Below are 26,236 nucleotides of genomic sequence, written 5' to 3'. Positions count from 1 at the left end.
CAAAGATGAGGCTATCTGCTTCCATAAAGACTTACAGCCTTGGAAACCCTATTTTGTTGTTAGGTGCCATCAAGTTGGTACCGACCCATAGCAACCTTATGCACAGCAGACCGAAACACTGCTCGATCCTGGGCCAACCTCACTACTGTTGCCACGCTTGAGTCCATCAATGCTGCCACTTGGCCAATCCGTCTCACTAAGAGTTGGAACTGACCTGAAGGCACACCACCACCATTGTCTTGGAAGAAGAACTGCCAGAAAGCTCATGTGTTCACTGGCCACACTATCAGAAGGGGCCAGTCTCTAGAGAAGGGCACCATCATGTTTGCTAAAACAGAAAAGTAGCAAAAAAAAAAAAAAGAGTAAGGCCCTTAATGAGCCGGACTGACACAATGGCTGCAACAATGGGCTCAAGCAGAGCAGCGATTGTGGGGATGGTGTAGGATCAGGGAAAGCCTCATTCTGTTGTACACAGGATCACTGTGAGCTGGAACAGAATAAATATCAGCTATCAACAAGGTGTGGTGCTGTGGGTTAAGGCGCCAGACTGTAAAGTGGTTTGAAATGCAAGGTCAGTGGTCCATGCTCACCAGCTACTCCTTAGAAACCTTATAGAGGGTCGACTCAATGGGCAGGTGTGGCACTCTGGGTTAATGTGCTGGACTGCAAAGTCGGTTTGAACCTCAAGGTCGACAGTTCATCAGCCACGCCTTGAAAATCCTAGGGTAGCTATGGGTTGGAACCGACTTGATGGCACTTAACAACAGCAACAACAACATTCTACTACCAATGAAAAACAAAAAAAACAACAACGAGTTACTGGCCATTGGAATATTTATTACTTCATAAATATTTTTCAAAAATACTTTTCATCAAAGTAATCACCTTTGTAATGGTTGTTGTTGTTGTTAAGTGCTGTCAAGTCAGTTTTGACTCACAGCGACCCTGTAGAGTGTTTTCCAGGAGCGGCTGGTAGGTTTGAACTGCCGACCTCGAGGTTAGCAGTCCGGTGCTTATCCTATAGCGCCACACCAAGATTCCTTTGTAATGGTATTTTAAATAGTATGACTCTTCCATCTACCACACTATTCTATTCTTTTTGCTCATGAACTTGAACAGGTTATCAAGTCTAATGCAAACTAGTTTTACAGAGAAAGCCTAAGACCAATACATTAAGACTAATATGGTCCCATTTCCCATTTTTTCCTTCCAACAAAAACTTATAAAGGCATCAAGTAACTCTTTAGTATGTATACTTTTTATATTCAGTGCTAAAAATTCTACTGTTTATTCCCTGCTTTGTGTGTCCTGGTTATTTGAAGAAGAACCCTTAGAAATCTTTGACAATAAATGGAACATTAAGAGCATCCTCTTCCTTAATTGTTGAATGCAGATCAGTAAGCAAGGAAGAGGATGCAAACTTTTAAAAAAAGAAACAGTATTGGGCTAAATGCGTATTTCCTTTAAAAAATTCCCCTTTTGTACTACTTGAAATATCGATGATGGTTGGAGATGCTTAAAAGACAACTGATGTGTAAATCTTTGGTATATGGGTTTCTTTGGAACCTTCTCCAAATAGGTACGTGACTACATTTTGATTAAATCAATTATATTTGAAGGAATAAAATGACTCAATTGGAAAATGCTTCTAAGTCATCATATGCACAGGGCTACACTTGGGAAAGTGATTTGTTACTGCAGGTAGATAGCTATTCCTCCCATAATTTTAAGAAAAGCAGTTTAAAATAAAAAATGCAACACGCTAGGTGATCTCTTCTAAATCAGTAAAAACCTTTGGGTTTTTTGTTTTGCTTTGTTTTTCTCTTTCTGTTTCCAGATTAACTGAGAAGAGGGTATAGCAACTGAATTAGAACACAAAGCCCTCTTACTAGTGCATAGCGCAGCCTTTGTTAGGAGAATGATTTCTTTCAAACTCAGTGGAACAACCAGTACTATTTCTATAGCACTTCCTTCTAGCTGGTGGAAAGGCATGCTAACTGGGATACTTAGAATGAGGAAGAATGACTTCCTGACAAATGTAGCTTTTCCTCTCTATGCTTCTATTGCTAGGAAACAACTCAGTTCAATGAAGGTTGGCATGCCTACTAGGTATAAGCTAGGCAACAGGGATACAAATACAAAGTAGAATAAAGAAAAGATAAATAAGACAGATGAGATTCCTATTCTTCCAGACAAATAGACTATCAGGAACACAACACTATCTACTCTAAAGGAAGTATTTAATGCACTATACATAACTAGTTACAAGTATGGAGCGAGAGCCATTCTTAATTTTAGCTGGCTAGGGGAGTCTTGGACAGATCCACAGGAGGTGATGCCTGAATAATTTTAAAAGAAGATTAATAACTTTTATTATTATTTAATATACTGTGTAATATGATACATATTTAATATAAACAGTAATATACACTTTTCCAAGTGTAGCCTTGTGATAATAATAATTTTTAAAGAATAATTTTAGCATAATCTTCTGTTTGGGAGATATTCCAGACAGAAGAGACTGTTTTGGTGAAAATAATGTTCTATAAATAACTAAACATTTTATGATTCTGCACAGTTGAGAAAATGCTACAGATAAAGCAAAGTTAAAGTGTCTATTTAAAGTAAGACTTCTCAGAGTCTCTAATAAAAGACCTATGCATATCATAATTTTCCAAAGGAAAATGCGGGTATGCAGCATTCCCTACAATTACTGGGCATGGAAGTTCCTTTTCAGAAAAACATTTTGATAGTGCGGTGGTCCTTGAATATACTGTGAGAAATCTGGATCTCCTGGATCCTCTCTCCAGTCTCTTCTGGCTGCAGTAAGTCAGGAACTGCCACCAGCTGTCTTCCTATGTGACTTCTTAACATACCATAGCATTTAGCATGTGCTCAGTGCAATTAAGATTCCAAGCTCAGCATGCAAATATAAAAAGGAAAAGAATATCTGATGACAGCTAAAGAGACCAGAAGGTCTTCCAGGTAAGAACCCATCAAAGTAAAGTGAGTGCCAGACATCCAAGTCTGGCCCAATCCAGCTGCTAGGAGAGGTCAGAGTTGTCACTAAGTTTTGTTCCTGGCCAAGTCCACTCACTAGCTATACTAAGGATGTATGTTATGTCTGGAGCGAAGACAAAGAAGCCACGAAGAAAAAGCACTTGACAAACCACATTCTCTAAAAATCCCTGTATGAAGAGGGATTTGGAAAGCCTTTATCAGGAAAGAAAAAGGGACTTGGGGCACAGCCCTCATCTCACAGCAAAAGCCCCTGACTTCTGGCCCAGTGGGACAGCGGCGTATCTTCAACACTGGCACTACATGATGGGTGGGCAGGCCAGAACAGAAGCTGCGAAACCAACGTGGTTGAGGAAGACGATGGCAATGGCTGGGATGGCCCTGCTCTCTGGGGAAGGCTGCAGCGCCAATGACCTAATGTATTCACCAGCACGTACAAGACCCACACGTGGCAGTTTAGGAAGCAATGAGGTGCAGGCATTACTGATGGTTTGAACTGCAAGATTGGTCGTTCAAGCTCACCAGCCGCTCCTTGGAAACCCTCTCTCTAGAGGATCGCTATGGGTCGGAACCGACTGAACAGCACTTAACAACAACAACCGTATTAAATGAAGGAGCTCTGGTAGTGTAGTGGTTACAAATCAGGCTGCTAATCTCACGGTCAGCAGTTTGAAACTTCCGTGGGAGAAAGACGAGGCTTTCTGCTCCCGTAAAGATTTACAGCCTCAGAAACCCTACGCGGGTCCCTATGAGTCAGAACTGACTCCGTGGCACATAACAACAATGGGTGGGAGGAGGGAGGAGCTTCAAAAATTTTGTGGAAAAATTCCATTATCTTTCCATTTCATTTTTCCATGAACTTTTTGAAGTCCTTTAATATGTAAGGAGTGCTGGTGGCACAGTGGTTAAGTGCTTGGCTACATACTCACCCAGTGGCCCCTTGGGAGAAACACCTGACAATCTGCTTCCATAAAGACTATAGTCTAGAAAAGCCTATGGGGGACTTCTAGTCTGTCACATGGTGTCACAATGAACTGAAAACAGATTCAAACGCACCAAACAACAGCAATGAAAAATGCTTAAACAGCCTTCCATTAATTTCCTCTGTAAAACAGGTCATAATAATAGCTAATACTTATGATGCACTGCTATGGATTAGAGTTGTTGTTGTTGTTGTTATGTGCTGTGGAATCGGTTCCGACCCATAGCGACCCTGTACAGGGTTTCCGAGGCTGTAAATCTTTACGGGAGCAGAAAGCCTCATCTTTCTCCCACAGAGCAGATGGTACTTTCGAACTGCTAGCCTTAAGGTTCGCAGCCCGATTCGTAACCACTACGCTAATGGATTAGAGTACATCCCTCAAAAATACGAGTTGTGAATCTCCTAACCTCGATGCCTGTGGTTATAATCCCCCTTGGGTATGGCCTGTGTGTTTTTATGTCAATAAAGTTGGATTAGTATACGGCATACCTGGAGTCAACCTCTTTAAAGATATAAAATGAACAGATTCAGCAAGCAGAGATGAGAAAGGGAAGCCACGCTCTTAGAGAACTCTAGGAAACAGGACGCAGAAGCTGAAGAGCCCAGGCCCTCCCTCCAGTGTTGACAGAGAGAAAAGGCCTTCTCCTAGAGATGGTGCTCTAAATTCAGACTTCTTTCTAGCCTAGTAATCTGTGAGAAAGGAGCCTGGTGCATAGTGGGTTACACAGGTCAGCAGTTTGAATCTACCACCAGGTGTTCTGTGGAAGAAAGATGAGCCCGTGAAGATTTATAGCTTCGGAAACCCTATACAGACTCGCTAAGCGTTGGAACCGACTTGACGGCACACAACAACATAGGGCAGGTTGGAGCCCTGGTGGCACTGTGGGATAAGCACTGGAATGTTAACCGCTAGGTCGGTGGTTCAAACCCATCAGTAGCTACTAGGAGAACGATTTGGCTTTCTGCTCCCAAAAGGATTTACAGTCTTGGAAATCCTATACAGGGTCACTAGGAGTTGGAGTCAAACTGAAGGCAGTGGGTTTGGTTTTGGTTATAGGACAGATTAGAATTGACAGATTAGAATCTACTCCCAAAGTAGACTGCCATATCTTCTTCTCACTAAGCAGTCGGTGAAACCCAAACACTGACAATTTTAATCAGCAGCCCAGTGCTTAACCCACTGCACCACCGGGCTCATGCAAGTGGATGGAGGACCAAATCATTAGTAAATTATTACCAACATCAGTTAATCTCAGTAAATCCGGGAAGGCAGGGTTCAGTGAACAGTTGAGATTATGCTGACTAGGTTGGTCTCCATTTCTCCCTCCTCTTCTCTTTATAAAGGAGTCCTGGTGGTGTAGCATGTTGAGAGTTGGGCCGGTAACCGCAGGTCAGCAGTTCAAGTCCACCAGATATGCAGTAGGAGAAAGAGGAGGCTTTCTGTTTCGTAAAGTCTTACAGCCTTGGAAACCCTATGCAGGGTTACTATGAGTCAGAACTGATTCGACGGCACATCACCACCACCATTTAAATTAGTTGGCAGTTCAAACCCACCAGCCACTCCCTGGAAACCCTATACAGGTTCACTATGAGTCAAAACTGACTCAACTGCACTTACCAACAACAATACACTGTGAGAAAATAAATGTCTCTTTGTCAAAGTCATCCTCTTGTAGCGCTTCTGGTAGAGCAGTACTTGCTAACTAAGCCATGAGCTTCCTGTGTGCCAGACACACAGCTTTCACATCACACAGCCGATTATTAAATCTATACTTTATGGAGTGCCTCTCTTGTACCAGGTAGTACGCGCTCCACACAGTGGCTCTAAGCCTCATACTGGGCTGCTGTGAAGTGCCACTGAGTTGGTTCCAACTCAGAGCGACCCTGTACAGGGTTTCCAAGGAGCAGCTGGTGGGTTTGCATTACCCCACAGCGCCACACCAGGACTCCAGTCCTAGAAGGGGGTTTTCCCTGATGGCTGAACTTTTCTTGCACTGATGGCTTGCTTGAAATTCAAATAGCCCAACCGTTCATTTTGTTTCTGCATGCCCTTCTTTCAATAAGAAACTTCTGTTCTCCCAGCAGTTCTGGATTGGTCTGCATGTTTTTTCAAGAAGGAATGTCCCAACCCAAAAGGTTCTGGGTGGGGCTCAGGGTTCCACCTAAAGCTCCATACTCTACAAAGGCTTACCAAAGAAGCCTATTTCTCTGGGCAAATTCTAACTCTTTCTTTAAGCAAATCCAATCCATTATAGACTGAAGATGGACTTTCTGTAATCATAATTACCAATATTCATTTCTATCACAAATAAATGTCTATTTTACATTACTAGGCAAGGGAAACCAATATCCACAAAAATATTTTCCCCTTCTTTACCTATTCAGCCTATGTCTCAATCCACATATCTACTCACAGAACTCTGTTGTTCCAAGGTTGTATATAAATCACTATTTACCTCTATCCTACTTAGTCCATGCATACCTCCCTAAATCTTCTCCTATCTTCATTGTTCATCTGCCAACCTCCCTATTCTTGTGTATTGTCCTCCCCCTCCTTGTATATTGCTCTCTGGTCACTAGAGTTAGCATGTGTTTACCCTCTAGCTAGTGAATTACTCTCCCCACCCTTCTACCCCTGATAACCATCAAAGAATGTTTCTTTTAGTATGGAAACCTTTTCTTAAGCTTTCACAATAATGGTCTCATACAATATTTATCCTTGTGTGACTGGCTAATTTCACTCAACGTAATGCCCTCCAGGTTCATCCATGTTATGAGGTGTTTTTTTTTTTGCAGATTTTCTTCCAGGTTACATAGTACTCCACCATGTGTATGTACCAAAGCTTGTTTATCCATTCTTCCATTGATGTGCATTTAGGCTGTTTCCATCTTTTTGCTATTGTGAATAGTGCTGCGATGAACATCGGTGTGCATATATCTACTCGTGTCCTGGCTCTTATTTCTTGGGGGTCTATACCAAGTACAGGGATTGCTGGGCCATAAGGCATTTCAATTTCCAACTTTCTCAGGAAGCACAAAACCATTTTCCAGAGTGGTTGTGGCGCTGTAGGATAAGCAATGGACTGCTTAACTGCAAGGTCGGCAGTTCAAACCAACAAGCCATCCCTTGGAAACTCTACATGGGCACTTAACCACCACAAAAGTGGATTCTTAATCAAGGTACTTAATCTTTCTGCAAGAGTTTCTCATCTGCATAATGTGGGTACTGAGAACTGGTGTGGCACAATAGGATCATGCACCAGACTGCTCCTTGGAAACCCTATACAGGGTCGCTATGATTTGGAAGCGACTCAACGGCACTTAAGCACAGGACTGAAACTTAAAGGGAGCCCAGAGCAGCCTAGTATGCTTGCTGGTGACCATCTGGGCCTACTTGTGAGTGGAAGTGGGGGAAATGCAGCAGTGAAGATCTGGGCTGAGGCTGGTCATGTTCCATTTATACCCATTGACCTTGAGATGAGAGAGAGGAAGAAGAAAGGCTTGTTGGTCTGAAGTTTAGGGAGGCAAACTCCTGAGTTCTTGGGCACGGATCTAATCAGTCTGCTGGTCTGAAGTTGTAGGGAGGTATGCGTGAACTCCCAAACTTGCAGATAGTAATTTGAACTAGCTTGGATGGATAACTGACCAGATGAAGATTGTTGTTTGTTAGTGCCGTCAAATTGGTTCCGACCCATAGTGACCCTGCATAGGGTTTCCGAGCAGCAGCTGGTGAACTTGAATTGCCAACTTTGAAGTTCAAACGAACTTTATAGTCCAATGCATTAACCTACAGCGCCACACCAGGACTCCAGATGAATATATAGATGTTTAACAATGTGTGCAAGCAAGTGTAAATTGCTACAATTTGATGAACTGGACTTTTGCTTATGGATGCAGTTGCTCAAAATTCCAACTGGAATATTAGGATTCCTCATATCAAGGTAAAAGCTTGTTTCCTCAGTGTACTGGGTTGATCACGATGAGCAATTTAGACACTGGCAATCAAAAATTGGGGGTAGGGGGAGGCTGTAAAGGCATGAAGTGGCTGTCTTACAATCTTTTATAAGTGTGCTTACTTTCAAAATGACGGGGCAAGGTAGAATAATCCCCACTGAAGAGTTTTCCTTTTTTCCAGATGGATCTGGTGAAAGGAGCTGAGGGATGATGGTGATAGGATTTTATGATTCAATTGTAACTAACTGTTAACAGGATTAATTGTGATTGTCACAACTGTAATTGGCAAAGATGTGTATATAAAAGTGGGGAGTAACTTTTTCATTCAGGAACAGAGGATCCCAGGACCATCAAGGAAGAGCATGAGTGGAGGAGTGTGAGATCCAACCTAGAAAAACAGTGACAGCAGAGGCAGTGGCAGAGACGGTGGCCTGGAGAGACAGAGCAGCTGCTGGCTCTAGGCCCATGGACTAAATAAGGCTGTGTTCCTGTGGGAAGGAGGCTGACTGGCAGAACATGCCCTTTGGACATTTAAATACATATACTTTCTGTTTTGTAGTATACACCAAATGTTTTTGCTTTGTTCATTTGTGAAATATAAGGAGGACGCAGGATAACTGTTACTGAAGGGAGGGGATTGTAATCATTGAGAAGAAACAAAGTGTATGATTTGTGGAATGTAAACATGATCTTGTCTATAAACTGTCATTCAATTCACAATTAAAAAACTAAAAACTAAAACTAGAATCCATAGAAAGGGGGCCTTCTATGATATGTAACCTCCTAACTTCTTTTTTAAATGCCTTATTTGGAAAGCAACTCTTCTTCTAATTTGAGTTGCTAATCATGTTGACTAACTAGAAAACCCTGAAGACTTGTAGAAGTTAACATGTGGGGTGAGGAGGAGGTCTGGGAGGACAGAGAAGGTGGCAATGACTCTCGAAAACAAAATTCTTTTAAATAAAATATACGTCTACATACACCCAACTGCAAAAAATATGGCACAGCATTGTTGTTGTGAAGTGCCGTCAAGTCGGTTCTGACCCATAGCGACCCTGCATAGGATTTCCAAGGAGCAGGTGGTGAGCTTGAACTGCTGACCTTGCAGTTCAAACAGCTTTACAGTCTAGTGTATTAACCCACAGTGCCATCCCAGGACTCCTACGGCACAGCGTTGTTGTTGTTGTTAAGTACCGTGGAGTTGGTTCCGACTCATAGTGACCCTGCACAGGGTTTCAGAGGCTGCAAATCTTTACGGGAGCAGAACGCCTCATTTATTAAATAAAGGTGAAGATTTTATAGCTGTTCATTGTACTATTTGCTAACATTTTCCCTCTGTATTTTTCTGCATGCTTGAAATATTTCTTTAAAAATAAAGACGTGCCATGGAGTTGTACTGTCGAGACAGTTCTGACTCATAGTACAGCTAGCGATCCTATGCACAACAGAACAAAACACTGCCCAGTCCTGTGCCAGCCTCACAATAGTTAGTTACACTTGAGCTCACTGCTGCTGCCATTGTGCCAATCCATCTCATTGAGAGTCTTCCTCGTTTTCCTTAACCCTTCACTTTACCAAAACATGATGTCCCAGACTGAACTCTATTATAAGAGGCTTCATGGAACTAATGGGAAATAACAAAATTAGGGAGGTTGGAAATTAAGTCACATTCTTGACTACATGATTAACAAACGACAAGATCTTAAACAATTCACAACCTTTCTGTATCTCAAGAACCTCAACTACAAAATCAGATCAGAGTACAAGATGATAATTTAGGACTACCCAATGTAAACATTTTTTATTTATTTTTGATTAACAATTATTATTATGCTAAATCTAGCGATTACCTTCTTCCAACATTTTATTTGCATAAAATATTCTTTGTCATTCTTATAGTGTTGTTAAGTGCTGCTGAGTCGGTTCTGACTCAGTGACTCTGTATAGGGTTTTTGAGGAGCAACTGTTAGGTTTGAACTGTTGACTTTGTGGTTTGATGTCTAGTGTTGATCCTACAGCACTACGCCAGGAGTCCTATAATGTAGTTTTTGTCAAGTGCTGTTGAGTTGGTTCTGGCTCACAGTGACCCTATATAGGGTTTCCAGAATTCCTATAGTGTCGTGGTACTGGACTGCAAGTTGGTTTGATCTGCAAGGTTGGTCGTTCAAATCCACCAGCTGCTCCTTGGAAGCCCTATACAGGATTGCTATGAATCAGAACCAACTTAACGGCACTTAACAACGACAACAGTGACACAGTTCCCAGCATTTTTCAGATGTGAGAATCCTTTCTTATGTTTCCAACATATCTATGGAGCCCTGGAGTGGCAGTGTAAGATCATACTGACTACTACCCACAAGATTGGCGGTACAATCTCACCAGCCACTTCCTTGGAAACCCTATATAGGGTCACTATGAGTCGGAACCCACTCAACAATACTTAACAACAACAACAACCTACATGTGGATTTGCAGATTCTTGTGATAACTCAGACTGGGAAATCCTGCAACACGATTTCAAATTTGGTATCCAAAATATTCACCATCCATTCAAACTTGTTACTAAAAAGAGAAAATGCTATGTATAAGAAACTGTGTCAAAACTCTCTCATTAAGCTCATCCAACTGTCAAGATGAACATTTGAGATTTTAAGGTTGTTTTACATTAAAAACATTAACACTTCTAGTCTTTTTTCAAAGGACTGAACCACAAGTTTCTCTTCCTTAAAAGACACAAACACCATTTTGCATGTTTAAGTGCTATGAGTCAAAAAATGCATAGCAGCCCAAAATGAGAACCGGAACTTGGTGGCTCTTTGGCCTGGCCAGGTCTCAGTTCCAGTTGGTGATGATAATCAGAATTTTAACTCTGGGTCCAGCAGCCACAAAGCCTATTGTTCTCACACTAGAGTTAATTTCAGAAATGTTTATTCTGTGTCAATTCACAGAAATAAGTAACGATTTGCTTTTTCTAAATGAAGAAAAGCTGGGATACAACTTCTGCAACATTTAATGAATCATACTAGCTTTGTGCTTCATCTGAATACAATTACTAAAATTGTGTTTTAGTAATGGTTAAAAATGTTTTCTTTCTATATTATTAAAATTATGTTTTCAAAGAATACTTTACATTCAGCCAATTAAAATACTCATTAACTAGCATGAATAAATGTATGCCACTGCAACCTACACTCTACACTGGCACAGAAAGTACCTAACCTATGAGTAGCCACACATTGGGTGTTTAGGACTCAAGCTTGATATCACGTGGCTTAGAAAACACAAGTATTTTATATGAAAGGAATTCTGATACCTTATTCTATATATATCACATATATACATGGAGCCCTGGTGGCATCGTGGGTTATGCACTGGGCAGTTAACTGAGAGGTCAGCAATTCAAACCCAACAAGGGAGAAGAATGAAACTGATCTGCTCCCATAGAGATTCACAGTCTTGGAAACCAAAGAGGCAGTTCTACTTTCTCTACAGGTTCACTATGAGTTGGAATCAACTCAATGACAGTGGGTTTGGGGTTTACACTTACACACATACGTAGTACTATTTTTCATTTCAAGATCTTATTACAAAATTTCATCCCTCAGTGCGTGCTGTATGGTTAATCTGTGTATCTGAAGGTATAAATCTATCTAGCATGTAGTCCACCTTCTTTAAAACACTTTCTTCTTGCAAAGGCCAACAAACAAAGAGAAAAATCTTGAGATAACAGATGCCTAGCAATTCTGGTAGCATAGTCGTTACGAATTGGGCTGAGAACTGCAAGGTCAACAGTTCGAAACTAGCAGCTGTTCCACAGGAGAAAGATGAGGCATTCTGCTCCTGTAAAGATTTACGGCCTCAGAAAGCCTGCACAGGGTCACTACGAGTCGGAACCAACTCCACGGCACATAATAACAACAGCAACAGCAATAAATTAAACCTAAACACCAAAAATGTACCAACATACTACAAACAACAGCTATGTACGATTCTCAACTAAAATCCTTTACTTTGGGTACTGATGGGTTTATTGATGTTTGCATTCTCACTCTTCCACTGATAATAGTATTACTAGAAAATACCAAAAATCATTATCAAATGCATTACTCTGAAGCAGGTCTTTGAGCTAGTAACCTGACCTCAGGAATCCTCACTCACCCACCATTCAAATGATTTACCCTGAGCCATGCTCAATCTCTGTTCTATTATTATCCCCTAGGAGATTTCTCCATCCTCCTCAATTATTCCTTGTCATAGTAATTCCCGCCCCCCCCCCCACCATTCCCTACCTCATTAAGCATTCTTGTTGTTGTTGCTGTTAGGTGCCATCCAGTCTACACTGACTCATGGTGACCTTATGCACAGCAGAACGAAAATACCCAGCTTAAAATAAACAAAAAAACTTTGGACCACAGCAAGTAAATTAAAATGAGGGAAATGTTCTGAAATTAACAAATTACTAAATCATGCTTATGTTTATGTTTTGTTTCTACACTTATTTTGGAGGCATAAATTCTCTCTAAGAATACTAGTTGTCTAGTTAATCCATTGGAAGATGGGGTTAGGAATCACTCTAGGCACAACTTCTTTGTTCATTGTCTGGCATAAGCTGCCTACTAGAGTTCACCGTAAACAGCACACCACACATGGTGGGAGAAACTAAGAATCCAAACAGCATCCTAGGAATAGAATGGGAGATTCAAACTGCCATTCAGTAGGTGGCACTCTTTCCTTTAAAATGTAACATGGGCAAATGTTCACATAAAATATGTCAGCTGCCTACAAGGGAAGGCACATTAACTCCAACATCCTGTCCCAAATATAGGCTCAACTATTAAGTAATTTCTTCCTCATTCCAATAGAATTCTGGAGTTCTTCAGATATATTTCAATTTCTTTAAAATCTAGCAAAAGTTTGTTGTTCTTTTAAAGCTAGCGAAAGCTGTTAATTTAGTAAATCTAGGTAAATTCATTTATCTTAAACTGACAAGTTTTGTCTTATGATTTACCCTGGTGTGGCACTGTGGGATAAAGCACTGGACCACAAGGTCAGCTGAACCACAGGGTAAGAGGTTCAAGCTCACCAGATGCTCTTTGGAAACCCTATACAGAGTAACTATATTTATGAGTCGGTACTGACTTGAACTGCACTTAAAAACAGCAGCAACATATTTCAAACAGCCCTAACAGAAAGCTTGACAGTGGAGGCTTCAATAAGTATATCATATTAGGAATAAATGAATGGAATCTTTCTTTTTGGGCAAGGCCTATGTCTTACTCATCTTTGTATCTGCCTTCCCACTACCCATATTTCAGAAGTGGTGACCCTCAAATGTGTGGTACATGATGTAACAGGCTGTGAGGAAGCACTACGTTTCCAGTATGAGTTTACAGACCAGAATTATCTCTAAGGTGTAAATACACTGCACTGAGGCAGGCCTTTGTGTAAGCCACCTATCCTATAGTTTCTATGTGGTCCCAGAAAGACAGAAGCAGGTAAGGACCATGGCCGTAGTCTTATTTATATTTTAGTGAAAAAAAACTTTCTCATGTCAGTAATTCTGTTAATGCCTGTTGATTTTCCTGTAGTCAGCAGGAGTAAAAGTCCTTGAAAATCCCAAAAGGCTTTGTGCCTGGACGGGGGGTGGGTGTGGGTTGGTGGGAGGGGAGACAGAGGCCATAGGATTGCATCCAATTAGGAAAGCAACCTAGAAGGAAGAATAGACTGGCTGAGGGGTCAGAGAATGGGGTGAGTTCAGGGAAGGGGCAGTACTAGAGCCCCCAGTGCAAGTTCCTTATAACCAGACTCTCCTAGTTTAGAGGAAGAAAGAGAAAGGGCAGCTGGCAGGGTGCATTTGAAACTACAACATAAACATGAAAACAATCTACTACTCGTAAAATGTCCATTTTATATTAAGATTTGGGAGAAAGATACTTTTATTAAAACACATATACACTATGACTGAAGTATAAGACTCAAATGTATATAATGTAAAACATGAGAATTAAGATAGAATCCAGTTTGTTCCTTGTCCCAAGTATTTTCAGAATGTCCGGCTACACAGGAAGTTCCCGAGTCCTTTCCCTGTTCAACACTTCAACAGAATTTCAAGGGTGGAAGGCCAAGAGTCAGCATTTAGCTAAAGCAAATATTCTTAACAAGTTTTCATTACAATAGGTTCACATACACAGGAGTTGACAAAACCACAACGAGTCATCTATTACATAAAAAGTCACTCTCCCTACATGAGGCACAGGCAGGAGGGACTGTATGATTGCAAAGTATCAGCCATATCTCTAAGAAGCCCTGGTGGCCCAATGGTGAATCACTCGGCTGCCAGCCAAAAGACTGGCACCTTGAACCTATCCAGTGACCCTGCAGGACAAAGACCTGGCAATCTGTTTTTGTGAAATTTACAGCCAAGAAAAGCAACAGTTCTATTCAGTCACATGGGGTTGCGATGAGTCAGAATTCACTCAGTGGCACCCAACAACAACAATACCTAACAACAACCTTATCTCTAATAAGTTTTAAATTCTGATACTTCATTACTACTATGAAAGTAACTTTAGATGACCTCACCAGTGTATCGTGGGACCCCAACAGGAGCCTGACTACCAGTAAGGCACATATACTGACCAAGTTAAAATGTGGGCAGTGTCAGTACGTCTATGAGGTAACTCAAAGGGACTATTAGAAGAGGGATAACACAAACAGATTTTCTGAACAACAGATTTTCAGAACATGGGACAAGAAAGATCACTTTAAAAGCACTTTAAAAGGAATTTTCACATAATCCTAAAGGCAAAACATGAGGGAAAAAATGTGCAGGTAGAAATCCTGAAATAAGTTCTGGGCATGCTTACAGTTATGTTTTTTTTGTTAGGCTGACTCTTTATGTGTGTAAAGGTTTTTGTCTGTTTTGTAGAATGGTATATTCCTATTGCCTAGCAATTCCTAGTGGTGTATAGTCACTTCTTAATAAACTTACTGAATGAATAAATATTTTGATATACCATTAGCTGCAACAAGTTCAATATAGAGAAAACTGCTATTCACATATTTTATACCTCAAAACATGGGAAACTTCCAATTACAGACTGTCTTCCTGGTGACTGTATCTTGATAGATGTCAGTGTTCTAAAAGAGACTGCCCACTATGTAACAACACGGTAATGACACCTCCTCCTCTCCTTGCTCCATCTCCTCAGCCTAAAGCTCTATCTCCTCTTCTTATCTTAAAATAAAAACCAACCAAATAAAACCCCAAAACACTTCTTAGCCTTTGCAAACCCTCTGGCTCTGCCTCTCTTCCCCTCTTCCTTCTCCACCAGCATCTGAAGAGTAGATTCCCCACTTACCATTTATGCCTGTCTTCTCTGAAAGTGCTCTAGAGACAGCTCCCATGCAATGCCCAGTGAAATCTGCTACTGCTGGCCATTCTCTCCTTAGAAAATGTCCTTTTCGCTGGCTTGCTGGCTCCCCCGACTCTGTAGTGTCTCAGGCTCATTTGCTGTGTTCCTTTGGCTCACCTGGGAAATGCTGGCATTCCTCAGAGAGGTACCTGAGCTAGAATCTCTCCACTATCCTTTCATATGTGCTGGTATCAGCCTGGAACTATCTACCAAGGGATGAAAATCGCCAAGAGGAATGATTTATACATTCCTCAATTCTTGGCACTTGTGCAAAGAGTCTGAGTAGCCTGAGATTCAACTGAGTAAAGTTAGCATTAGAAAGACTGACTGATGAGAAGCCTTGAAACTTACATCCTAAACATGGAATTACCATTTTCAAGACAGGAACACTGAAATCATTCTTGATTTTCTTTTGCAGGGGGGTGATCGATGAACATTTTAAATAAAAGGGATTTCTTAAAGCTCAATAGTCTTTCTTATCTTCATTGCCTGCATCATTTGTACACTCAAATAATAGCCCAGAGCCCATGAAATTATCCTTATATCCAGGGCATACACAAATGGCATTAAATCCAGGTAGAACTCAGAACTACTCTTCCATTTTATTCTAGAGTTCCTTATGAAACGAGTTAGAAGAAACCAGTTAGTGCTTGAGTACGCAGGATGAAAACATCTTGCCCTCTCCACCCGTTAGCTTTTATTTAGAGATGATTCAGTAGCATACACACAGAATGCACACAGTAGATGGATCAGTAAACTGAGGTGAAATGATGGTGTCTGTTTCCATAAGCATCACCTATGTAACACTTACACGACACTACCAAGCGCATTATTATTAAAGAACAAAAATACTGGAATGTCAGATAAAAAAAAATATTTATCTTGCCTTGAAGATTTCAGTTTTACCTGAGTGAACTAAATTCAAAGATAATCTCCTTTCTTGGGAGATTATGCAAAGAATTTTCTCTGAACACTAAGCTCTTTTTATTTTCAAAGAAGATACCTGGTGAACACAGAATAAAGGTTCTACACTTAATGGGCAGACATTTAACATGTATCGCTAGTAGAGAAGGAGGATAAATAAATGTGTGGTGCTGTGGGTTACTGCGCTGGACTGCAAGGTTGGTTTGAACCAGCCGCTCCTTGGAAACCCTATACAGGATCACCATGGGTTATAACCAACTCGATGGCACTTAACAATAATAATACATTTAGCACGAACTTCATATTGAACCCTCGTCTTAGATATTAATATTGCTACCCAAATTAATAGCTAGGCATCTCCAACAGTTAAAACACAACAATTTAAAAAATGCTGAAGTATGACTTGAGCTTTAATTTAAAATGATTAGAAATGAAAACTAGGTATTTTTTACACAGTTCGTTTATAAAAAGCTCTCATAGCTATGTATGTTATTGTTGTTGTTAAGTGCTGTCGAGTCAGTTCGACTCATAGTGACCCTGTATAGAGTTTCCAAGGCTTTAATCTTAGCAGAAGCAGAAAGGCTCACCTTTTTCCCACAGAGTGGCTGGTGGGATCGAACCATGGACCTGGTGGCTCACAGTCCAGTGCTTATTGTATGGAGCTACTGTGCTCCCCTAGCTTTGTATGGTTGTAAAGAAGTAAGTGTTCAAAGTTTCTGGGATACCCAAGGAAGCTACCTCAGGGCACATCCTATGCCCCATGTGAGCAGAGGAGAGGCAGAGAAGGGAGAATGTGTGATATGCAGAGCTGCGACTCAGAATGCCACTCTATGCCTTACAACTTTAAGGAGCTGGACAAGCCCATGCCCAATTGTAAAGCAGTAATGACAACCTATCTCACAGGTGATGATGAGACAAAATCTGTGACAGTCCTCTATGAAAGGTCAAGTCCTCCACAGTGTTAATAATGGGTACTTAAAACGCAGGGGGGTCTACCAAGCACACTTCTCAACCTGCTGGCAAAAATATGTGTAGTAAGGCAGGCTGGAGTCTGGTGTACTGCTGTAGGATAAGCATACTGGGCTACTAACTGCAATGTCAGCACTACAAACACCCACCAGCTGATGCTTGGAAATCCTAATACAAGTTCGCTTGTATTGGAAATGACCTAACAGAACTTGACGACAATGACAACAACAAAAACAACAACAAATAAGTCTAACCATATTTGTAGGCTGGAGCCTAATCACCCATCCGATCCAGTAAACATTGAAGTCTAAATATATTTATGTTTACAACTCACCTAGTTTTATAAGAACTCACATAACAACAACAAAATTAAGATGTTTCACTATGGATGTTTGAAAGATCTAAACACATCAACCTAAAGTTACCACTAGGTATTTTTTTATTTTATAACTTTTTTACTTCATCATATATTATTTTTTACTTTACCATATCCTATGATATATTTTTCACTTCATCATATATTGTGTAAAGCAGAATGTGTAAAGGCCAAGACAAAAATTGATTGGAGGTGTATCTTGGAGATTCTGTGGGTTCAGTTTCAGACCCTCTCAATAAAGTAAATATTGCTATAAAGCGAGTCACACGTATCTTTTGGCTTCCCAGTGCACATGTTGTGTTTATACCACATTGCTTTCTATTACATGTGCAATGGTGGTGGTGGTGGTGATGGTCTGCTGTGGAGTCAGTTCTGACTCATATAGTGACTCTGTACAGGGTTTCTGAGGCTATAAATCTTTATGGAGCAAAACGCTCCATCTTTCTCCTGTTGAACGGCTGGTAGTTTCGAACTGCTGACCTTCAGGTTAGCAGCCTGACTTCTAACCACTACATTACCAGAGCTCCTTTACATGTACAACAGCATTACAAAAAATTTAAGATATTGTGAGAATTACCAAAATGTGACACAGAAACAGGAACTGAGCACATGCTGTTGGAAAAATGCAGCGGCAGACTTGCTCAATGCAGCATTGTCGGAAACCTTTCATTTGTTTGGTTTTCAAAAGTCAGTTCAAAATGCAATAAAGTAAATTGCAATAAAATAAGGTATGCTTTGATGTAGCTCAAACCCATTTCTTGATTTAAAAAAAAATACAAAAATATGTATTAAAGGTTATCATAAAGGTTGTGAGCACAGGCCTGGAGTCAGACTGCCTGGGTTCACATCCAGACTTCATTACTCACGAACTGAGCGCACTGCGACAAGCTCTGCAACACACTCCGAGTACGAGGCATAGAGACAGTGCTTGCTCAGTGTAATATGATTGTAGTTTCAGACAGGACAAGGATAGAATGCTGTGCTGGCCCTCAAATGAACCAGTCATCATCCTTTCCAGTTCTGGCACTGCACTTGGATTTGTGGCCTTCTGACACTGGCTAAACCTCTCAATGCCCACTTCTACAACATATCCAGTCAGGGTGTTGTCTTTCTTAATTCTAAAATGCTGTGACCATAAATCTTAGTATTTTATGTTTACTCTTCTGAAAGCACTTTCATATCCATCATCATATCGGAACTTTCCAAATTCTGGGACCAGGAAAGGTTATCACTTGTATTTTACAGATGAGGACAGGCAAACTCAAACAATCAAAAAGTAAGCTTCATTGAATGTCCTGTGGGAGTGGTAAGATAGAACTAGGGGCAGGTCTCACAAACCTACCCGATGCTAACACTGAATCCACCACAACCCTGATTAATCAGAGCAGGGTTAAATAGGTTTCCAAGTAAAGAACCTACAATTCCTATCCAGCAGCTAATAGGAAAAAAGAAGAAACTGAATAGATACCTATAAGGAATGCCAAAGCCTCTTGATTTTTAGTTGCAATTTGATTAATTTTAACTGGAAAGGAAACTAGAGCTCTGTATCAGAATAGTTATGGTTTTTAAAGTACTATCTACACTGTCTCACCTTCATGGAGAGTAAGTGGGGCTCTCTTGAAAGGCCAAAGAAGAATTCTCAAGGAATTCATCTGTTGTTTTTGGTTTTTTTTTTCCCAATAGTCCAACATAAGCAATCACTGATATATTGAATTAGGACAGAATGTTCAAAATATTTTTATTTATTTATTTTAATAATGTTTAAACTCTAAAAGAAAAACAGAATGATTCTGAATATTGTTTAATGACTGCATAAGTAAACATGCTACCAATTTTTTGAAATGGCAGTCTACATGCCCAACAGGCAGGTGGTCTGATTAAACTAAATATATGCGGTATCTCCAAAATGCTCATGGGACAATTGAATGAAAAGACAATGGAATTTTTCCACGAACCCTTTGAAGCCTCCTCATAAAGTGAGCTAGGAAAATGTTAAGTTACAAATCAGGGGTTACAAAAGTTTAGAGGAGATTGTAACCATCGCAATGAAACATGAGTGTAAAACCGATGATCTCTCTTGTAAACAAACTATGACTCAATTCACAATAAAAACTAAACCCAAAAAAGAGTAAAACTTCTTCTTCTTTCTGTAAACAAACAAACAAACAAAAAGCTTAGGTCTTGATCTTTGTGATCCATGTGCCTTTCTTAAAATCTGTTGTTGTTCCTTGTTGTAAAGTGGATTCCAACTCTTGGCAAGCCCATGTGTGCAGAGCAGAACTGCTGCAGAGGGTTTTCAAGGCTGTGACCTGTCAGAAAGAGATCGCCAGGCCTGTCTCCTTAGACAACTCTGGGTTCATTCAAACCTTTCAGCTGGCACTTGAGCACTTAACCATTGCACCACCAAGGGACTCCTACCTAGAAAAGCCACCTGACTAGGTTTTATAGCTCATTTGTTCTGGAAATTGAGTCTAGCTGCCACTAATGCCCTCCTGGCTCCTTCTGCTTTCCAGCCCATTCCTGATCAGATCTACCCCCCCAGAGTACTGTCTGCATCTATGCTCTTGCAAACAACTATTGTTCAGGCAAGTCTTATCCACAGGAGCAGTTCATAGAGGATCTCAGTACCCATGCTGGGGGAGTCTGCCCTGATGTTAGTTTCAGCACAGCAGTCAAGCCCTTTATTGCCTAGGGATCCGAGCTGAGTCCTGGGGCTGCTCTCACTTTCCAGAGTTGTAAAGAGAAACTCCAAAATAGGTACTGGGCTGTGGAGAACCAGAAAGCCACAACAGTACTGCCCCTCCACAACCCAAGTGACACATAGAATTCCCAAAGGTCTTAAATCAGTAATGCTCCACAGTGGCCACAGTCTCTGAACCCCACACTCACACAGATGATCATGAAACAACCACAATTTAAACCCACTTTTTTCATACGTAAGAGTTGTGGCAGAAAGAACTATAAAGCCAAAACAATGATATTTTAATGACTTACTGGAAGACAAGTCAGAATTTGAAGAGAGTGACACGTGTGCCTGCCAAAGTATACAGGAAAGAAGACTCTCTCAACACTTTAAAGGTACCATACGGTTTAAGCAGAAACTTTGTAGAAAACATACATGCTGATCTAAAAAGTAAAGCTGTCTTCACGAACTCTTCTATAATACATTAAAAAATATATCAATCCTAGATAAGGTCATAGAAAATCAATCATTGACAGCACACATCATCTTTAGGCTAACTTTTATGACAAAGTTTTAAACTCCGGTTTTAGTCAATATAAAATTTTGCTTATGTGCTCTGACTACACATGAAACCATGTAGTTGGAGCAGAGGCAGAGGTGACCCATTAGTATGAGGGCAGAAAGTATAGGCTAGGAAACGCTGAGGACGATAGTTAATGAATGATTTATAAACATGAAGTTAAAAAATAATAATAATAAAGCACCAAAGGACTAGAGCAAAAAGTGTCAGAATACTGGAATCTTGCATTGAATTCAGGGCAAGTAGCTCCCAGAGTTCCTACAAGGGCCAAGTACCAGGACAACTTAGCAGCATGAAGTAAACAGACAGTATTTTATTTAGCAAGACCTGAGGTGTGTGTGGGGATGAGAGGGGAAGGGTAAGATGGGGAGTATGAGTACGAGGGGGCTTCAACAATTCATGAAAAAATAGAATTAAAAATTACGGAACTTTCTCAAAGAGTTCGAGGCTTCCATGTTTGAGAGGGAGAGAAAAGCAAAGAAGGGACAGACTTGGAAAAACATATCATTTTTGGTTCAGGGTGTGGCTAACTATATACTCTACTTGTTTAAGAAATTTCTAATAATTTATTCTAGTAATTAAAATCTGTAACAGCCAGTATTTTGGGGAGAGTTCATCATTTGAAAATAAAGCATCATACCATATTAATTTTGAACATATTTCTTTAGCAAGATTCTGAATTCAGAGATAAGCTGACTTCAGACACTAATGGTTTTATATCTTATCACCAAAATTTGGCTCAGGAAGTAAGAGGGAGAAGAGAAAGCAAGTTCTTAAGCACAATTTTTTTCTCCTTGATGCCAAAACTGCCTTTATGGACCTGAGCCCAAAGAGAGAAGGCTTTGTTCTCCTATGTCTTTGGCACTATTTAAACCTCTCCTAGCAAATCCTCTTGTGGTGGAGGGAATGTTCTACTATCCACTTATAAAGCTGCAGGAAGATTTCAGTTTGCATTGTGCAGATGACAGTCTGACTGGCTTATGCGCTGGCGACAAAACCTACAGTTTAATCATCACAATAGGCTAGGGGACAGTGCTAAGGTGATCAAGACTCTGGATTCAAAAGGACTTTGCTCTACTCCTTATCACAGCCTTGCAATTGTGTGCTGATAGCACATGCTAAATGGACCTAAATATCTGAAGAACTTTTCACAGCAATGAGGGTTAGCAAACTGCATACGCTTTGATAAAAGGAGGCAGACTTAAATATTCTTCACTACTGGGAACCTAAGACAAACAGTAATTACTGCTGAATGTCTGCTGCTCAGTAATGAATTATGAACAGCTTCAGTTCTGTGTGTGAAGAATAGCAAGGAGGGAAATGCTTAGAGCTGGAGCAATTACAGCAATTAAAGCATTTAAATTGTTCCATTTCAAATCTCTCTGAAAGTCATTAATTTTCTATAACTTGAGCCCCAAATTATCAGATCAATAAGAAAAAGGAAAAAAGATTCATAGTGAAATTCACATTTTCTAGTAATTGTCAACCCTGTTCAAGTTATGAGAAATTCCAGAAATATAATTAAATTTGAATTCTCATAATTAGGAAACAATGCAAACAAACACCATTGAACAAAGCATTTTTTAAATGAAAAAAAAAAAGTAGGCATACACAAAACATTTATTTAGGGGACGGTCTTTATAACATAAGAAAAAGCCCAAGGACTGCTCATTAGCGGTTATCCCTGGGGAATGTCTCTTTTTAATTCAAACTAAGAAAAAAAAAATTTTAATAGTAAAATTACCTAAAATTAGATTTAAATTAATTTCAAAAATTGTTCTCAAAGTAGGTAACATTTGCTAAACAAAAACATACTACTTTTGCCCTTAAAAATATTTTATTAAATCTATCCTCAGCATAAGTATCTATAAACTTTAAGAAATAATATATTTTCTCATCAGCTAGTATCATTTAAATAATACAACTGCTCTCTTTTCATAGTTTTACTTTATATATTTGGTTGGTGTCCAGGGTTAGCATTCCAAGAATTTAAAAATTCAAAAACCAAATTATTATTTGAATAATTATAGCTAAATTTTACATAAAAATACTTTTAAAATTGAAATTTAGGGTAGTTGCAAGAGTTTGAAGAAAAACCATGAGATTATGTAGGCCAACTAATTCTTCGCACAGATGAATAAAAAAAGAGTCCTAGGAGACCTGCTTTTGGCCAATCTAATATGATGATGAGATGCTTCACCTCATAAATACTGAAAATTACAGTTTACCATTATTCTAGTAAATAATTTTAAACAGTAGGAAAAATAAATTGCTATCAAGATGATACATAATCCAAACAGCCTGCATTTCTAAACTAATAGCAACTAGTATAGAAATCCTATATTTCTTAATCCCATCCTCATCTGTACAATTAAAGGTTAAAACTGTACAATTATTTGCAATAGTAGTATGTTGTTGTGTGCTGCTGAGTTGATTACAGCTCACAGTGACCCTACATCTATCTATACAGAAGAGGAGAACTGCCTCAAATCTTTACAGAAGCAGCCTGCCACATCTTTTTCTCATGAAGGAACTGGTGAACTCAAACTGATGACCTTCCAGTTAGCAGTTGAGTGCTTAAGGACTGCACAACCAGGGCTCCTTAGTAGTATTTTGTTGTTGTTGTTGTTGTTGTTAAATGTCGTCAAGTCAGTTTCAACTCATAACAAAACTGCATAGGGTTTCCCAGAAGTAGCTATAGGTTTGAAATACTGATCTTGCGTAACCTACAGTGGTTCAAACAGACCTTATGGTGGAGTGCTTATCCGACAACGCAAACACCAGGACTCCTTATTAGAGATAGTCAATATGAACTGGGTCAATAACCACCACCACCCCATTTCAGATATGAGAAATTTGAGGGTCAGAAAAAATTAGTAACTTCCTAGAGTCCAATGGTAGTAAGTGGCTGGCTACCAGGCCTGACTCCAAGGGCTCAGATTCTTAATTACCACACCATGCAGTTTTTGAAATATTAATGCGCCATTCCAAAACCAAATGTAGGGACCAGAGTGGATGGATTTTTTTTTTTTTTTTTTTCCATGAGAGAATTTCCCAGTTTGTGAGCCTCTGAAACGACGGGAGCTGTCAGAAGTGCAGACTTGTGACCTCAGACTGTTTTGTACCAACTCTGATGTAACTCCTTCCTTGGGCCTCTTGACCCATTTCCTCCAACTACAGTGCACTGTAGTTACCTGTCAAACTACAAAGGCTTTTTATTTTGTCCTAAGAACTGAGATCTAAGGATTGGCCAATGGGAGCAATAATAGACAGAGAGCCTGAGTCCCACCTGCACCTTCTCTCCTCCAAAGCCCAGTTTCTTGCGCACTAATAATACCTATAGTTCTGCAGACATTATACAGCCACTGTATTCAGCGTCTCTGTATGTTACAGCCTCCCTCCTCAGCATTCTACCATGAAACCTCCCTGAAAGCCCCTTCACCTGTCAACTTCTTCAAATTCTTCAAGACTTGGCTGGACCTCACATTTCCCATAAAACTCTTCTTGGCATCTCCCCCACTCCCAGCTAGCTAAGGTCAGCACACAGCCTTTGTCATCAGCATTGCCCTCTCTACCTCGATAAAATCCATACTAAGTGAGGGACTTCAGAATGGAGACGTCTTTCTTGCTGGGTCCCTAGCACCTGGGTACCTGACTCACCCAGAAACTGTTTTTTAAATGTGTGGACATCCCAAGTCAGCAGAGGTGACAACATCGACGAAGGACATATTGACAACCCTACCCTCTCATCTCTATGAGTCCTGACAGACCAGACAAAAAGGGATTCAAAGTGACCCCATATATGATTTGCTTGTTTGCCTACAACTCATCAGCTACCTGGGACCCTGCAGATGATAGGAAATTTGTGACGGACGTGCCCACATCAACTCACACTCTTTGCTGAAGCCTTTGAGTATATGACTTGTGGTAGCCTTTTATTATTCTAAATGTGAATACACTTTGCTTGGATCCAATAATTTTCCCCTAAGACTGCGCCTCTAAAACTGTAACACAAGTAAGTAGGAAAATCTGATTCAGTTTACAATAGTGTTTGCTTTACAAACAACTCTTTGTAAATGTCACTGTTTAATAAGACACGATTGCCTGCATATGTGTGATGGTAGAGGAATAAGTGGAAAGGTTCAAATCCAAAGAGTACAGCAGAAGTTGTTGTTGTTGTTAAGTGCCGTCAAGTCAGTTCTGACCCACAGCCACCCTGTACAGGGTTTCTGAGGCTGTAAATCTTTATGAGAGCAGAAAGCCTCCTCTTTCTCCCGTGGAGCGGCTGGTAGTTTCGAACTGCTGACCTTAAGGTTCGCAGCCCAATTCATAACCACTATGCTACCTGAGCTCCTTGCAGCAGAAGTTACAGTACAGTATTTACTTCTGCAAACAGTCCCATTTATTTTTAGTAGAATATTAAATCTTTATTTTAAGGGAGATAAAAACATAAACTCATAGAGGGGCGAATGACTACTCCAGACAGAGGAAACAGCATTTAGCACATCGAGAAGGATCAGTTGGGGAATAAATATAATGACCTTGTTCCCAATGGCTGGAGCAGAATGTTCAATTACTAAGGTGGGGCCTGAGAAGTGAGTCCAATCTACATGAAGGGGTAGAACAATTCCCAAATAATCAATTTTAAGTCTTGGACAAAGATGATAAGAAAGTCAGTCATTACTAGAGATAAAAGACTGTATCTAGAGATTATCAGCTACATCTATGCTGACTTGTTCTTGCCAGTATTTTGGTGTTTAAGATGTCTTGGCTTCAGTGGCTGAACTCTGTATCCAACTGTGTCTGAAACAGTTCCTCCAGGAGGCGCAGCTCTGCACTGTCAGGCACTTACAGATACCATGTATGCAAACTGAATCCCTCTTTTCCAGTCTCTCCAGCCTCCTACTCAGATCCCCTCAGATAAATGTTGCCAAGGTCTCCCTAACTGCTGTTCTTAGTCCTCTGGCTTTCTCACCATCCATAGCTAGTCCTGTTGTTACCAATTTCTGATCTTCTGAAATTTACCAATATCTCTCCACTCCTAAGAGTGCTAACCAGGATCAGGCCACTGTCTGCTCTTCCCAGTATTTGTAAAGCCTCCTTGCTAACAAGCTTCCTGCCTTTTGCATGTGTCCTCCTTTCTTCTCTACACTGCAGTCAGCATGAGTTTCTAAAGTGCAGGTATGGTATGATCTTGACACTTCCCTCCATGTAAAAGTTCAGTGCCTCTACTTCATCCTCAGAAAATACTAATAAATGTTTAGAACTGGGCAGTAGAGAGTGATAATAGCTATTGCTTATACAGTATTTACTATGAACCAAGTGGAGACCTGGT

At 40.2% G+C, this 26,236-nt stretch overlaps 1 protein-coding gene across 1 annotated transcript in view; it reads right to left on the bottom strand.

Annotated features, from left to right (window-relative positions):
• MAP3K1 (mitogen-activated protein kinase kinase kinase 1, E3 ubiquitin protein ligase) overlaps positions 1-26,236 on the bottom strand; it is a 104,912-nt gene that overhangs the window by 64,457 nt on the left and 14,219 nt on the right. The gene's annotated exons all lie outside the window — the stretch shown is intronic.

Source organism: Chrysochloris asiatica, unplaced genomic scaffold (genome assembly GCF_000296735.1).
Source record: "Chrysochloris asiatica unplaced genomic scaffold, ChrAsi1.0 scaffold00291, whole genome shotgun sequence".
In the NCBI taxonomy this organism is placed as follows: domain Eukaryota; kingdom Metazoa; phylum Chordata; class Mammalia; order Afrosoricida; family Chrysochloridae; genus Chrysochloris; species Chrysochloris asiatica.
Note: the sequence above shows the minus strand (reverse complement) of the source record. Positions and strands in the feature narration are given on the sequence as shown.